The sequence below is a fragment of the Ahaetulla prasina genome, chromosome 2 (assembly GCF_028640845.1).
Source record: "Ahaetulla prasina isolate Xishuangbanna chromosome 2, ASM2864084v1, whole genome shotgun sequence".
Classification (NCBI taxonomy): domain Eukaryota; kingdom Metazoa; phylum Chordata; class Lepidosauria; order Squamata; family Colubridae; genus Ahaetulla; species Ahaetulla prasina.
In genome coordinates, this window is record NC_080540.1 from 149,565,490 (window position 1) to 149,582,603 (window position 17,114).

At 39.5% G+C, this 17,114-nt stretch overlaps 1 protein-coding gene across 4 annotated transcripts in view; it reads right to left on the minus strand.

Moving 5' to 3' along the window:
* RAB11FIP4 (RAB11 family interacting protein 4) overlaps positions 1 to 17,114 on the minus strand; it is a 213,138-nt gene that overhangs the window by 30,509 nt on the left and 165,515 nt on the right. Inside the window, exon 1 of one of the 4 annotated variants that reach the window (XM_058173108.1) lies at positions 2,500 to 2,631. The exons of the other annotated variants lie outside the window; for them this stretch is intronic. The gene's annotated coding sequence lies outside the window, so the exon portion shown is untranslated. Of the gene's footprint in view, positions 1 to 2,499; positions 2,632 to 17,114 lie in introns of those variants that run through there. 4 annotated transcript variants of the gene reach the window in all.

Here is a 17,114-nt window from a genome sequence, read left to right on the forward strand (position 1 = left end):
CAGGAGTTCGATTCTGAGAGGCTCAAAGTTGACTAAAGCTTCCATCCTTCTGAAATTGGTAAAATGAGGACCCAGATCGTTGACGGCAATGTGCTGACTCTGTAAAACCATTTTGAGAGGGCTGTAAAGCACTATGAAGCGATATATAGGTTTAAGTGCTGTGCTAGTGCTACAGGTGTAACCCGGGGCATCTAACCCCTATTTTAAAAGGCTCTGGATATACACTAATTACATTGGGAAAGGCATAAAACAGTGTGCCTTCAAGTCCATGTTGACTCCTGGCAACTGCCTTGACTAGCAAGTATTTTTGAAAGCAATTTGCCCTTGTCTCCTTCCTAAGTGGGGCGGGGAGGGAGGGAGAGAGAGAAAGAGAGAGGAAGAGCGGGGAGGAGGGGGGGGGCAAGATCACCAAACTGATTTTGCCCCTAAAGTGGACCTAGAACTCCCAATATCCCAGTTTCCAGCCTGGTGCCTTAAATATTCTGGCAATTCTCTGCACCACTGTGTTCAGTTCACAGATGAAGGAGCAACTGATGTGTGTTTGCTACACTTGAGCACTCCACTTGCGAAAGCTCAGGAGAGGAACTTGCAAGTACCAGATATGCTAAGACTATTCGTGCTTTTGAACTTTGTTATTGGAGACACCTGAGAATAACGCATATAACCAAGGAAACAGAGAAATGTATCCTCACACAAATAAACACTGTTTACTTGAAGCAGAAAATGGCCAGGCTCAAATTATCCTATTCTGGATATACGTGAAGACCTAACACTTTGAAGAAAACTGTAATAATAAGAATTGTGAAAGAAAGAGAAGAGGAAGATGACAAGCAACAAGACGGAGAGATACAGTTACTGTGGTGATGAATGCACCATTGAAAGACCTGAAAAACCAGGTTAGTTACAGATTGATTTGGGGGAAAAAATCTATGTAATTGTTAACAAACCAACACCAACTTGATCATACATAGTCAAGCAATTAAAGAGAGAAGAGAGTTTGTATGCATATAGGAAAAGATAAGACAAATGTTCTGATTCTTGGCAGTCTCCTGTTTGTTGTCAAGAGGAAAAATAAAATCAAAGGATCCTAGCCCTGGGCCCAGATTGGAAAAGGAGAAGGTTTCCCTTCTTCTTAAGATGAGACTGTCATCTAGATCAGGGGTCTCCAATCTTGGGAACTTTAAGACTTGTGGACTTCAACTCCCAGAATTCTTCAACCAACTATACTGGAGCTTTGCCAGCATAGCCAGCTGGAGAATTCTGGGAGTTGAAGTCCACAAGTCGTAAAGTTGCTAAGTTTGGAGACCCCTGATCTAGAGAGGCCCTCCTATACTGGGTCACCAAGCTTTCTGCTCCCATATTGCAATTTCCTACAATATCCCTGAGGTTCAGCACACCACAGGACATTTCAAATGGTAGCTCATAACTAAGCCAGCCGGCACAGAATTTTAGCGCAGGAAACCTCTCACAGAATTCTTTTACATTTCTAATAGATTAGAAATTGGAAGACATCTTATGCTGCCACAAGCCCGGATAAAATTTTTTTCACTTTCTAAAATAACATTTGCTATTGCTAGGATCACAGTCGGTTTCTTTTTTGAGAAATGCTGCCTAAAGCTGTAAGAAATAAAAACAAAAAACAAAATAGACTAAACTTTCAAAAAATTAGGATGAAGTTATACACACACTTCAATATTCTCTTAGTAGATTTTTCAAACTTGGCAATATTAAGATGTGTGGACTTCAACTCCAAGAATTCCCCCAGTCAGCAATTAAGGAGTTCAGGGAATTATGGGGAATTGGGGGATTCTGGGAGCTGAAGTCTGCACATTTTGAGATTGCCATGTTTGAAAAATATTGCAGTAGATTATATACTGGTCTCTTATAAATGATATTTATAATTCTTAATACCTTGCCTCTTAATTCACTTCAAGATGAAAAAATAATGCAAAATGTTACAAATCTCCACTAAGGATATATTACTATTCAGGTAGTTCTCAAGTTACGACTGTAATGGAGCCTGCCATCATGGTCATAACTTGCGATGGTCATACAATGTCATGAGACTAACCTGTTTTTACAATCTTCATTGCAGCAGTCATTACGTGAATGCAACAATTGTAAAGCTGCTGCTGTGGTCGTTAAACAAATGCTGTGGTCATTAAGCAAACCAATGGCTTAGCTGAAAACAGAAAATAAATGCCAGTTTTTGACAAAACCATCGTAAAACTCAGTCATGTGACCGCAGGATGTTGCAAATGGTTGTAAATGCAGCCCGGTTGCCAAGCATCCAAAGCTAATGACCAAAGTACAGCTACACAACTATACACCGTACAGTTACACAACCCCCAACTGCTGTAACTTCAAATCCAGATCACAAGTACCCTCCTCAGGTAGGTCTGTCAGAACTTTGGATGGATCGTAAATCCAGGATTACCTACTTTCAATTCCAGATACTAGAAAAGACAGACGACAAACAAATCCACTGTATTACCGTACTCTTTTTCAGCGGTATCCTGAAATCTCTTTGCTTTCATAGAGGAAATATGTGGGGCAGAGGGCAAAAAATGAAAAGTGGCTTTGTATTCCTCTTAGCACTTTTAGACTGAGACATACTATGAGTTTCTGGTGCCGGAGAGAGAAAAGCCAAAACAGGAGTGATCTGGAATCCGGAAATAGATCAGGAACCATGGGAATGTTTGCATTTGCCCTACCTGTTCTTTTGATGAGGGAGTGGGAGGAGGAGACTGTTTAACATGCAAGTTGCCATTCAAAGCAGTTATTGGAGCAGGTTTCTTTGAATAAACTAAAGGAATCTCAAATCAGGAAAAAAAAATCCTTACATGGCATTGGGGGAAAAAAAAAAGACCGGGCAGCTTATATTCAGGTTAAATAGGTCATTTAGTATTTATAGGATGCAGTAGCAGTACCTACAATATTGTTCTAAACAACGGAATGGAAAGTATACCTAGCCAAATATATGTGCTTTTTTGTTTTATTTTAATGGGTACATTTTTTTTACAAGGGTCCTCCGTTCAACGTACAACTATCCCGAGCTCTGACAAATGCACAGCGATGTCTTCATTATTAAACTCTACATGGATCTCAGAGCCTTCTGATATTTTCTTAGAACAACTCCGCCCTTTGATAATGTACTAACATTGTGTGACATGCAACTGCAACTTACCATTCCAAAATTCTCATTCCCCCCCCTGTTTTTGTGTGTTTCCAGTTCTTGTAGAGAACTGTTCTGTAAAACCAAATTAATAGATGTCATTGTTGGATCAAATCATCCTCATGATCTAATAAAGAACTTGGGTGGTTGGAAGTTCAGATAGATTTTACATAATGTCTAAGAAAGCAAGTGTCTATTGGGTTTCGTCCAAGGGGAACTCCTGCCCCACTTCCTCTCACCCCCAACCACAAGTGTTCTCCCAGCATTGATAATCTGTGGCAAGACAGAAAGCAAAGCAAACGTTGTAAGAGCTAAAATCTCCTATCATAAAAAGAATAGTTGGATCTATCAACACATTCTCCTTTCTCACTTTTCCTTTGAATTTCCAGATAGTTGCAGCTGAATTATTTTAGAAACTTGTTTTACTTTGTATCAGGAATCCCTCTTTCTTCTGCAGTAGGCAGTATTTTCCAGTTTCAAAGAATGATTAAAAAAAAAAAAGTTTGGGAAATATCTGGGATTGAACCTGGAAACTTTTCTGATCTAAAAGTTTAAGTCTTCCTCAAGTCAAGCTTGACTCCTGATAACTCCCTGAGCTACCTCTTGGTAGTTTTCTTGGTGGCAGTAAGAAAGCAAGCCTCAGGAAATCAGGATTTCCCCAAATTTTCAGCCTAGCCCACAGCCTCAATACACATGGTCCTGCAGACAAATATTAATTTTAGGCCCAGGCTCAGCAGACCCTGTAAAACAAGGGCCTCCAACCTTGGTCCCTTTAAGACTTGTGGACTTCAACTCCCAGAGTTGAAGTCTACAAGTCTTAAAGGGACCAAGGTTGGAGGCCCCTGCTATAAAACATCTCAAGCTTAAGACACGTTTCCTAATATTTCAAGCTCTGACCAAAACACCCATGTTCCAAGAATTTTATTCCAAAACACTTGTGTTATTCCAAGCTCTAGTCTAGGCTATAGAGGACCATTTTGAGTGGTGCTATTCAAACAATCTAAGAGTCACAGTGCTTGGGGTTGTTTTTTTAAAAAATGTTTTCTAGCATAGCTTGTTCAGGGGACCAGTTTATCACTGCCTACATTTTAATTAGAGACACATCACAGCATCTCGGTATCTTTTACAAGGCCTACATTGCCTTGTACCTACCAAGCGCTCTCCTGTAGCACAACTCTTGACTGCTGGTTCCTCAACAATTGATAATTAATCCTCAAATGAAAACACTGTCCATCACTACAATGTCTTCATTGTTAATTCTGAGGCCGGTTGCTGGATCTGTTGCACTTTTGGTCTTCTTTATAGTTAATCATAGTCCTATTTCTTTCCCCATGCTCTTTGACTTTCATTATTCGCCCTTGCAGAAATATTTGCATTTTTGGCTAGCACAGTAGTGTCATTGGCGCACTGATGATTCTTCCTCTGGTTATGCTCATCTTTTTCCAATACAGCTTCCCTCAGTATATATATCTGCATAGTTTATCAGGAGAAAAATATATGTGTCATAGCACATTGCTACTCATTCTTGCTCACATAATAAGCTGCATCTTTGCTGGCTTAGGCTATGTTGCTATTTTCATTTAACCAGAGTCAATAATTCCTTGACTGTGGCACTGAAAATACAATCAATTTTTTATCAGAGTAGTGTATTCAGCATACTGCAAGTTACTGATGTTACTTCCTCCAGTTTTAAAACACTCATCTCTTTCCAATCTAACCAATCTATAGAGAATAAGGAAGATGACCCTGACAAAGACAGGTGAGATCCATCACCAAAGCAATAAGGGGGAAAAACATATCTTAGTTTGTTAATCAGAGAAGGCTGCCCCCAGACTTCTTCTGGCTTTTTGGCACCATAGATTAATACGGCTCTCCTCCTACATTAATACAGTAAAAAAAATGAATATCCTTTAAGGTGTCTTGCATGTTGGTATATTTACTCTACAGAATTTCAATATACATCTTCCATCTATAATTGATCCTATGAATCAGATCCATTGACATCCTTTAGCATACTAATCTGAGATTGGAATCTCCTCCTGAATTTTGGAAGTCTTGTTTTCCTATGTTTGTTTCCATCATTGGTATCTTTACTGATATTGTTATATAATAGAATAGAATAGAATTTTTTATTGGCCAAGTGTGATTGGACACACAAGGAATTTGTCTTGGTGCATATGCTCTCAGTGTACATAAAAGAAAAGATACCTTCATCAAGGTACAACATTTACAACACAAATGATGGTCAATATATCAATATAAATCATAAGGATTGCCAGCAACAAAGTTATAGTCATACAGTCATAAGTGGAAAGAGATTGGTGATACTATTGCGCTATAAGCAGCTCTCTGAAATAGTTGGTTGAGTCCTCCCAAAATTCTTTAATTGTATAGGGCCATAGTGGCCAGAGGTTAGAATGCAGCGCCACAGGGCTAACTCACTGTTTTTTGTTGTTGTTGTTTTTATTTACATTTATATCCCGCCCTTCTCCGAAGACTCAGGGCGGCTTACAGTATATAAGGCAATAGTCTCATTCTATTTGTATATATTTACAAAGTCAACTTATTGCCCCCCCAACAATCTGGGTCCTCATTTTACCTACCTTATAAAGGATGGAAGGCTGAGTCAACCTGAGTCACTGTTCACTTCAAGAGTTCAATTCTGAGTGGCTCAAGGTTAACTCAGCCTTCCATCCTTCCGAGGACAGTAAAATGAGGACCCAGATTGTTGGGGGCAATGTTGCTGACTCTGTAAACCGCTTAGAGAGGGCTGTAAAAGCACTGCAAAGCGGTATATAAGTCTAAGGGCTATTGCTATTTTCTTAGCTTTGGCTTCTCTTCTCTTCCTGGCAATTTCCACCATCTGTTGTTTTAACATCCAATTTGGTTTTTTTGATTTTTTGGCCATTGGCAGTTTGTTTTCGCTTTCATTGCTAACAATTTTTTTATTCCCTATTTTCTTGCATTCCGCATCAATAAGAGTCAATACTTCAAAGTAATTCCTGATCTTCTCTTTGAAAATGGTGTGTGTTCAAGACCATATTGTGGACACTGAGTAATTATTTTCTTCCATTGTAGTTCAATTTGGGACTTGCACATTATGTATTCCACAATCAACCTGTGGTTGCCGTATCTATGTTGTTAAAATGGAGCTCTTCCACTCCTTGTTATAAGTCATATTGTCAGTTTGATTTCTGGGTGCTCCGTCTGATGGTATCCATGTATGCAGGCATCATTTTCTTTGCTTGAAGAACGTGTTAGCAAAATAGCTGTTAGACAATGGAATATGTGTTCTGTACACATTACACAAACATTCGTAATAATGCTTCTGAAATCTGTAGGCTCTAAGTTATAAAATGCAGAGACTATATGGCTTTTGTTTTATTGTCAAAGCTTTGGCGTGTGGACTTTGTTCACACTTTGGGGGTTTCATACCTTAGCTTGCTAAGTGCTGCTGTCAAACTGCTAAATGCAGACATATATTCTATAACTGTGTATTAGGAAGAAAAAGAAGCTTCAAGCAAACAACCTGACAAGTGTATTTTTGTTACCGTGTTTATGGGCTCTGCTGAAATGAATCATACTGGGGCTTGCTGTTTCCTAGGCTTTTGTGGTCGTCTGTGCATACAGAATAAAGTGGGGGGGGTGGATTGTGCTTAAAAATTTGCTTTGTTTTCTATGAATTTTTTTTAAAAAAACATTTTCATTAAAAACAAAAATGGATCGGCTTCTCTGTAGTTCAACCAGTAAGTAACAATTGCTTACATCACAACCTGTTTCTGTGGCCTTAAGGTAAAAAACAAAGAACAAGGGCATTCTTTTAAAGATTTCAGAACATTCAAGGTGTTCAGTTACATTCCATTAAAACTCTGCCAATTCAGAACGTTCCAAAGCAGCATTCTGAGTGTTTTCTCCCAAGTTTTGAAATAATGTTTTTATATTTCACGCACCTTCTTATAAATCATACATTTTACCTCTCAGTTCTGTACCTACTCCTAAAAGAAAGCTAACGCTTTTTGTTTCTAAGCTAATTTATGTTTGTATCCTGCACTTAGTTCAGGGAAAAGAAAATTCCAAATAAAATCGAACTGGCAATACTGTTTTGTTTATTAATAAGTGGAATTAGATAAGATTGTACCAACCATTCCCCCACTCAGGAAAAAAGAAGCATGGCATACTTATTACACATAAGGAAAGAACACTTCGTGCAGATCCAGAATAATATCTCTGTACCTGATGACAATGCATCAGTTAATTATTTTTTTAAAAGAAGAAGAAAAGAACATCTGAATTAGAATTACTTTTTTTAATCAGGTTTCCTAACATGCATTTATACTGTGTTTCCCTGAAAATAAGACCCTTATATTTTTTTGAACCCTGAAATAAGTGCTTGGCTTTATTGCCATGCGCTCAAAAGCCCGATTGGGCTTATTATCAGGGGAGGTCTTATTTTGGGGGAAACAGGGTACATTAGATTTAGAACAATGATAAGAAGGATATCAGCCTCTTAAAATATTTCTTTTCCATTAAGAAAATATTCCATATTCTCTCATGGCTCATGGGAATACATAAAGTTTTTTTAAAAAATTCTGTTAAGGTATATAGGTTCATTGACCAATCTATGCATACCTTTCAACCCCACCTTTCCCATTTGAAAATGGTGCAAATATTTTCTAAACCAAACCAATAAATACCCTAATCTCAGTTAAGGATAGGGGATCTAATTCAGATGCTGCTGAATTATATCTCCAGTTTATCTCATGATTGGCCATGCACTGGAGCTGCTGAGAAATAAATTCACTGGCATCTGAGTAGCCGCAGATTCTCCAGCTCTGATATATACTGGTGCATTTGGGACAACTACTTAACTTTCAGCATAGAGTTGAATATGCCATTGCTCTGTACATAGTAAGCTGAAAATGGAGGGAAAAAATCCATACTTTTTTCTTTCCCACCTACGCTAAACCTGTAGATCTTTTTTCTCCAGCAAGAAGTAACCTTAGTAACAGTTGTGAAAAATGCCTAAGGTACAAAGCAGCCATTACAGCACAGAACTATCTTCCCACTGCAATCCTAAAAATATCCAATACGCTAGGCAGATCAAGCCTCAGCAGAACTTGCCCTGAATATTGGCAAGGGAGAATAGGCAGCAAAGATTGAAGAGCTTTCTAAAGCAAGGCAAAAAGACTCTAAACTGAACGCAGAGGTAACTTAAAGCCAGCAAGGAGGAAGGCCAAAAAATTGTTAACAATGTTAACAGGGTAAGACCGTAAAGGAAGAATTAAAAAAATCTGCATCTAATATGTAGAAAAATGTACACAGAAAAATGCACAAAGCAAGGAGGATCAAAGAGAATTAACATTCAGTGATAATGGGATGAAAGAAGTGAAAGAGAAAAGAAAGAAAAAGTGGGTAGGAGGATCCCACCTGGTCTTGACAAAGAGTAAAAAGAATCAAGATGACGACAAGAATGCTGTTCGGAGTGAGAGAAAATATGGTAATAGAGTAGCAGAATAAAATCTGCAGGACTTGTAAAATTTTTGCGGTTGTTCATAGCATTCTATAGGGCAGGGCTGTCAAACTTGATTTCATTGAGGCCGCATCAGGGTTGTGTTTGACCTCAGAGGGCTGGGGTGGGCGTGGTCAGCTTGATGTCACTCAAGCTGGGGGCGTCTATGATGGCCCGAGCGCTCTGCCAGTGAAAACAGGCTTCTGAGCGCCGTTTTCAGCGGCAACAGCCTCCAGCAACCCTCTGCCAGTGAAAACACAGCCTGTGAGGGCTGCGTGTGCCCCCCACAGCTCCGTTTTCACTGGCAGAGGCACCCCAAGTCAGTCCTTCTCCGTTTCCTGGGTGGCCCCACTGGCCAGATCTAAGCACCCCATGGGCAGGATCCAGACCTCGGGTCTTTAGTTTGACACCTCTGCTATAGGGCCACAATTTCTTTGCTAGTGGATGGATAGTCCTAAGAAGTAGCTGGAGTAGATTACCAATGAACTTTTCTTAATTCATGTGAAAAAATAATACATTTAAAATATAAATCAAAGACGGTACCTATAGTTGTGCTGAAAAGCTTCACAATGATGGAATCAATTTTCTGCTATGTCCATTATGCCTGTTAAGCTAGCTCTGTTTTCAGAGGTTGTTTTTCTTTTAATTGCTTATTTAACTAAAAGAAAAGCGCAATTTGTTTCAAAATATATCCTGTATCCTTTGTACTCACTCGCCAAATATAAGATAAATGGAAGGAAGAAAAAAGACTTGTTTGATTTTATAAATCACTAGGAAATTCACTTTGAAACACCTTGTTTGGTGCTATGCAAAAGAATGGATAAAGCAATGCATTCTTTCTTTTCCTTGAGAAACCTCAAGGTTGAAGAACTACAATCAACACCATTCACCTGCTGCAAGGCAAGGACATGGCAAGTCCTAGAGTATAAAGAAGGCATTGAGAGAGACTTGATTTAAAACGCCTAAATATGTGGAAAGACATATCAAAGTATGCATGAGACAGAACATGATGATTACCGTATATACTCGAATATAAGCCGATCCGAGTATAAGCCGAGGTCCCCAATTTTACCCCAAAAACTGGGGTAAACTGGGGACTCGAGTATAAGCCGAGGGTGGGAAATGAGGCACCTACCGGTTGGGGAAACCCTCCCTCCCTCAGCTGAGAAGGCTGGCGGCTCCCCGCCCGCCCTCTCACTGCACCGGCAGGGCTTCAGTCCGTAAAATGTGAAAAAAGAAAAAACTCGAGTATAAGCCGTATATACTCGAGTATAAGCCGAGGGCTTAAAAAAAAAACTTGAGTATAAGCCGTATAGACCCGAGTATAAGCCGAGGGGACGTTTTTCAGCACAAAAAATGTGCTGAAAAACTCGGCTTATACTCGAGTATATACGGTATATCACTTTGTCTAACTGTCCACATATAAACATGGTATCTAAATAGGAGGAAGGTGTATTGGGTATGTTTGCCACCTTGAGTTATCTGTAAAAATAATAAAAGGTGGGATATCAATAAATAAAATTAAATTTAAAAAATGTCTTTTTGATGATGAGGTAATCTAGCAAGCTGTATTGGTTGCCAACTGGCTTCCAGATCCAATTCAAGATGCTAATTTTAGCCTTTAAAGCTCTTCATACCATGGCACTGGGCTATTTGAGGGACTACCTCTCCCTGATCCCATTAGTCCACCTGATTCGATCTAGCAGAGAGGGCACACTGCGGGATCTACATTTGGGGGGAGGTTGTCCCCCAATTCCAGAGTGACCATCTTATGGAACATTCTTCTGCTCAAAATTAGACTGGCTCCATCCTTTTTCACATACCGGAAGCCCTTCAAGATCTGGTTATGTTATCAGGCCTGGGGCTCCCAGGAAACATGTTTAGTTGGCTCCATTGTTGAGGCTGCCATTTTTATTCCTCCCTTTGCCCAGGGTTTGTGTATTTGTTTTTATAACATTGATTTTTTCGGTGAAAACATGTCCATCCATACGCAGTTTGAAATTGGTTTATGTGCATGCACTGTTACAGTTATGATTGTAGTAGCCTGTGTGAATAAGTTAACCCAGATCAAAAGCATTTGGAGGCTTCGTATCATCTTGTTTGTATGGAGTTAAAAATCATCATAAGTTTGGAATTTAAATTCCTATCCTTTAAGCAACTTGGCTATATATAGTTGGGAAAAACTAAAACACGCATGATATTGGATGGTATCACCAGATTGACCTTGTCTATATAGTAGAATCAGTGCCTGGTTAGGACTTGGAACTCTGTGTTGGTTGTTGGAAGAAGGCAATCTCCAAACAGTTTCCATATTGTTGCCAAGAAACTTGATTGTTGTTTCCATAGAGTCATCAGGAATCAAACTTGTCTTCAGGATGTTTATCTATCAAACATAGATGTTCAGCTGTGTTTACTTTTCCTTGTACAGCACTCAGACCTTCCTTGAAGCTAAGCTACAGGTGACTACAGCTTGCCTAGGTGAAGTGTCCTGTAGTCTGTCATGGGGATGGATCCAGATTCAGCTTCTTGAGTTTCTTTTGTAAAGTGGGAAGCAGCGGAGTTCCCTTAAATGTAGGTGGGGGGAAGCACTCTCCCTTCCTCTATGGCAGCGGTTCTCAACCTGTGGGTCACGACCCCGTTGGGGGTCGAATGACGATTTGCCAGGGGTCGCCTAAGACCATCGGAAATATGGGAAGTATACTTGCGAGTCAAAGAATCGCGCTCCAATAGTTGACTCCACAAGCCAGCTGCAGGCTCTTCAAATCGCTAGCCAAATTCGGCTTCAGGCGCGATGAATTAAAAAAGAGAGAAATCTTTGCTCTGATGTCTCCCTCTCAAGCCAGCTGCAATCACTCCCAATCGCTAGCCTAATCTGGCTTCAGGCACGATAAATTTAATAGGGGAGGAGTCTCCGCTTTAATGCCTCCGTCCTCAAGGCAATCGCAAGCAGTTCAGATCGCTAGCCAATACGGCTTCAGGCGCGATAAATTTAAAAAAACAGTTTGCCGCTTTTTTCCCCCTTCGGTTGGGGTTGCCACATCGTGGGGAATTGTATTAAAGGGGTCGCAGCACTATAAAGGTTGAGAACCAATGCTCTATGGTTTCTCAAGGTCTTTTCTTGATGTTTGCAAAATGGGGTGAGGTGTGGGCTGCTTTGAGCACTGGCTGAGTAAATGCCATAAGATGCCCTTTCAGAACAGAAGCATTCGTTACAAAACGAAGCTGGCTGTTTTAGCTGGTGGGATGAAAACTAGATAACCAGACCCCTGCTTATGAATTTTGACTTGAGGAATGGAATTTTCCTGTGGGGAAATCCAATGCCATAATTTTGCTACTAAGAGCAGCAGACCAAACAAAATGTTTACCATACGTCTGTCTACCTGGCTTTTGATCAACCATCTGAAGGCAAAAGTAGAAGGCTGTGTCACAGCCACTTAATTAGACTCTTTCTTTGTTGTGGTTCTGATCACATGCCAAGCCCGCCATTTCTCCTCTCCCACAAGTGCAGAAATCTGGATTGTGGTAAGACTCATCTGATCATGGGCAGAAGAGAGAAATAAACCATCTATGTAAGAACCTTTAAGCATCAGAAGTATTGTTAACATCCTTTGGGGTTTGGGGGATCTGAACGACCTGTTTATAGTAAGGACTGGTAATCCTTTTCAGGCCCCAGAGCACCATTGTGTAATCTGCATGATCTCACATAATAGCAAATGCTTTCCCACTAATTGCTCTAAATCAAGTAAAACTTAGACAGGCTCACTGTGTTACAAAGAGGCTTGTCCTCTGTTAAAGAACTGGGAATGTTTATGCAGCTCTGGAGCAAACTCAATGGACGCCACTTTAAAAAAAAAACTTGTGGAAACTTTAGGAAGATCTTCAAAAACTTTTAGTTTAATAACAGAAGAATCTCAGTTATTCTCACAGTCTTTCTCACAATTTTGATGGAGTAGAATATGGGATTTTGGACTCCTCTTCCCTTCAGCCCTCTGGATTTTATTAGCCATAATAATTATTTATTAGCCAAATTTGTAGAACTGATCACCTCAGAGAATATGACTCTGGGCAGCATATGATTGAACCCAACACACATAAAAACAAGAAATATAGAAAGTACAAAGCCCAGATTAAAAAAACCTATCTATCCCGATTTAAGACTTAAAATTACAGGAGTATTCACCAATGTTCATCAAATCTGTTTAACGTATTTTTTGCACCTTCGCAAAAGATAACAAGTCACTTAACCTTTGGAACTCATTTAAATGTTTAACTATAGCTTTCTGCCTTGACACAGAGGATATAACTATGCACTTTTTAAGAATCACAGAAATCTATCACATAATTTGCATCTTATTCACACACTTGTAAAAGTACTATAATGAAGTGTGAATATTGACAAACTATGTTTGGAAGGATTGGAAACCATTCAGACTGCAAAACGAAGAGAATGTCAATTTGGAGTAACCTAAAAATAAAAATGAAGATTGTTCTAAATATGAAAAAAATGTTGGGTAATGTTAGTTTAAAAAAACCACAAGTACTTTGATTATTCATGTGCAATAATAAGAAGTCTGTTGCTCAAATATGAAAGTATATTATGATGAGATATAATTCCAGTGGCTGATTGCAAAACTAAAAGCTTACTTATCCATATTTTTATCTTGATTTGCTGTACTGCTTAGTCTGGAAAAACTTTTTTGTTTGGATAAAAATCTGTTATTTTCTAACTAGCTTAGTTGTTCTTCTGTTTTAAAAAGTGGCCATAACTTGCCATCGTGCTGGACCACAATTTGGGCCATTCAAAGGTCATGACTGATCATTTATCAAAGTCTTATTAGCAAATACAAAAAACAAAAACAATGTATTTATTCTATTTGAAATGTAATGATTTGTGATATACATAATGCAAATACCATATAACCATATTGGCTGTTAACAAAAATTAGTATCCCATGCAGACAGGAGAAAAAAACAGTGAAACTTTAGTTTATATTCCAGAATTGGAAGAAGCATAGAATACACTCCTCTCTTTTCACTCTCTTACATCCTCAAAACATATTCCCTGCCCCAGCTGTAAATCAATTTCTTATATATAGATAAGATATATAGATAAGGTCAGTAACACAATAAAAACAAAAGAAAATTAGAAATAGTAGCAGAAGGAACATTCTGAAGAGTCAGGAGATTGAGTCATCGGTAATCAAGGACAGTATAGTACTTACTCACTGAATCACAGGTGCTTAACAAGCTTTGAGAAGTATAAAGGTAGTCCTCAACTTACGACCACAATTGATTTCTAATTTCTATTGCTAAGCAATAGACAAGTAACTTTTGCTCCATTTTACGACCTTTCTTGCCACAATTGTTAAGTGAATCACTGCAGTTATTAAATTAATAATAACTGTAGTTTAAGTGAACCTGACTTCCACCTTGACTTTGCTTGTCAGAAGGTTGCAAAAGTTGTCACATAACCCCAGGACATGGCACTTGCCAAGGCATCTGAATTTTAATCTCACAATCGGTGACAAGCATGGTAAAAAAAACCCCATAAATCATTTTTTTCAGTGCTACTGTAGCTTTGAAGGGCCATTAAACAACTGCGAATGAAGGTAAATACACATGTCCCAGGACAATGTTGCAAGATACAATTTGAATCAGTCACCAGGATCAAAGGTTTATTCTTTCAAGCTTTTGGGCACACGCTGGAGCCCTTTGTCAGGGAACGTCTTTCTCCAGCGAACATATTTTGGAGAGAGAAGTTCTCTTCTCATTTTTCCTTGTTTACTCATGACCACTGATCTCCATAGTATTCTTCCTTCTTGTTCCTCCACTCTTAAATTTTCCCCCTGGTTTTCCAATGCTATTGCAATGCCTCCTCAACTCTAATGTATTCCCTCCACCCAGATTATTTAAGAGACACTGAAGAGATAATCTCTCATAAGAGTTAGTTAAACTAAGTGACTTTTGCTTGACCATAAGGACATATTGCTTGAATTTCTTCCTATGTGCAGGCAGCCTCAATTTACAATCATTCGTTTAATGCTGCAGGATCCAATCTAAGTCAGTCACTGGAACAAAAGGCTTACTACATTACAAGTTTTCGGGCTTGTAATGGAGCCCATCATCAGGGAACTTCACAGGTTATCTGTGACTTATGACCATAAGGACATATTGCTTGAATTTCTTCCTATGTGCAGGCAGCCTCAATTTACAATCATTCGTTTAATGCTGCAGGATCCAATCTAAGTCAGTCACTGGAACAAAAGGCTTACTACATTACAAGTTTTCGGGCTTGTAATGGAGCCCATCATCAGGGAACTTCACAGGTTATCTGTGACTTATGACCATAAGGACATATTGCTTGAATTTCTTCCTATGTGCAGGCAGCCTCAATTTACAATCATTCGTTTAATGCTGCAGGATCCAATCTAAGTCAGTCACTGGAACAAAAGGTTTACTACATTACAAGTTTTCGGGCTTGTAATGGAGCCCATCATCAGGGAACTTCACAGGTATCTGTGACTTATGACCATAAGGAAGCCTTCCCATTACAGTTGTATCGATCATAAAGTGGGTCGGCCATGTGACTATGCAGGCCAGTTGCCAAGCATATGAGATGTGGCCATGCGGGGGTCATCAAAAATTTGGAACTGGGTCATAAGTACCTTTTGCAGGAGGGGGATCCATTGTAACTTTAAATGGCTAAGCATAAGTCAAAGACTAGCTGTATTGCAACGAATTAGGAATTTTAGGACTAGCTAGGAAACAGATTCATTTTCTGTCATGACAAGTGATGGGTGAAATGAATTTTTCCTCACTTTAAGGCAGACAAATTCATGTGCAGTAGCACCTACAGATGGGGTTATATTGCCATCATACCTGCTAAGATGTTGCAACCAAGGAGAACCATGGTTGCATTTTTTTTTTTTGCAGTTCCAAGAACAAGGGCAATGTTACCTACACAACACTAAGTATGTTTTCCATGGCACAGCCTTTTGAGTTTTGTTGTTGTTGTTGATGATGATGTCACATGAGATGAGGACATATGCAGCATGGACTTGAGTTCTTTTTGAATTAGATTCTCTCCATCTATTCAGTAGGTACAGAATGTGGCCAGGTGAGCAATCTTAGATGCCCTAAAGATAGCACAAGTAACACTTCTGCTGCATTGGGGCTGGTTTTCTTCCAGATCCATTTCAAGGTGTTTGCTATAGCAATAGCACTTAGACTTATATACCACTTCACAGTGCTTTACAGCCCTCTCTAAGTGGTTTACAGAATCAGCATATTGCCCCCAACAATCCGGGTCTTCATTTTACCCACCTCAGAAGGCTGAGTCAATCTTGAGCTTGGTGAGATTCGAACTGCCAAATTGCAGTCAGCTGGCAGTCAGCAGAAGTAGCCTGCAGTACTGCACTCTGACCACTGCGCCACCATGGCTCTTTTTTTTATCATTTTTAAAGCCCTACATGGCAGGGGGCCAGCTACCTACAGAATCATCTTTGCCCCATTATGTCAGCTCATCCCACTCGGTCAGGCAGTGTGTGGCGTGGTCTAAAAAGACAGCCTTCTCTACCATTGCCTGCCCATTTGGAGCCTTCTCCTGCCTGAGGTGAGGTGGGCCCCCACTCACCTGGCCCTTTGGAAATGTTTGAAGATCCAGATCTATCGCCTTGCTAGGACCACAAAGCCGTGGGCCTGGTTGGCACTCCGAAGGCCCTCTCTCCGGCCTTTTAACTTAATGTTAATTATTCTATTGTTTAAATTGCCCCCTAATATAATTGCTTAATTTAATTGTACATTGCTGAGAGTAGCTTTGTGAGTGAAATGGGCGATTTCTAAATGTGATATATAAACAAATAAACAGAAAAAAAGCAGCTAAATGCAAATATAATTCTTCCCATATTTCATTATAACTTTTTTTTCAATATAAGTCTGCATCAGATAAGCACAGGAAAGGGAGGGACAAAACACTTCTATGTAGAAGGAGATAAATACAGACATTTTCATGATTTACGCTTATAACAGTAAGTCAACCATCTCTCAGCCAGCTACAGCATATGAATATATCATGTGTGACTTTGGAAGGTAAAAATTCGCACTGGACACCCAGTCCATCAAGGGGGTGGTTGGCTATGCGAAGGAGTAGTCATTGTTTCTCAAACCCCAAATAGGAGCAGTACTGATTGGAGAAACTCTATCCCACCAGGAAACGTTATTGAAGGCCAACTCTTCTTTACAAAACAAATAAGAGGAATCCCTCCCACATTCACAGCTTCTTGTGAAATTTAGTATTTTCAGTAGAAAAAGAGGAAGGCAGCAGAATGGTTCCAATTTTCAGTCTGGTGTGGTCTTCATTTACTTTACTAATTCAACAGGAAGCTGAACAAGAAATGTGGCATAACATGGAGTTCAATTCAGTTCATAGGT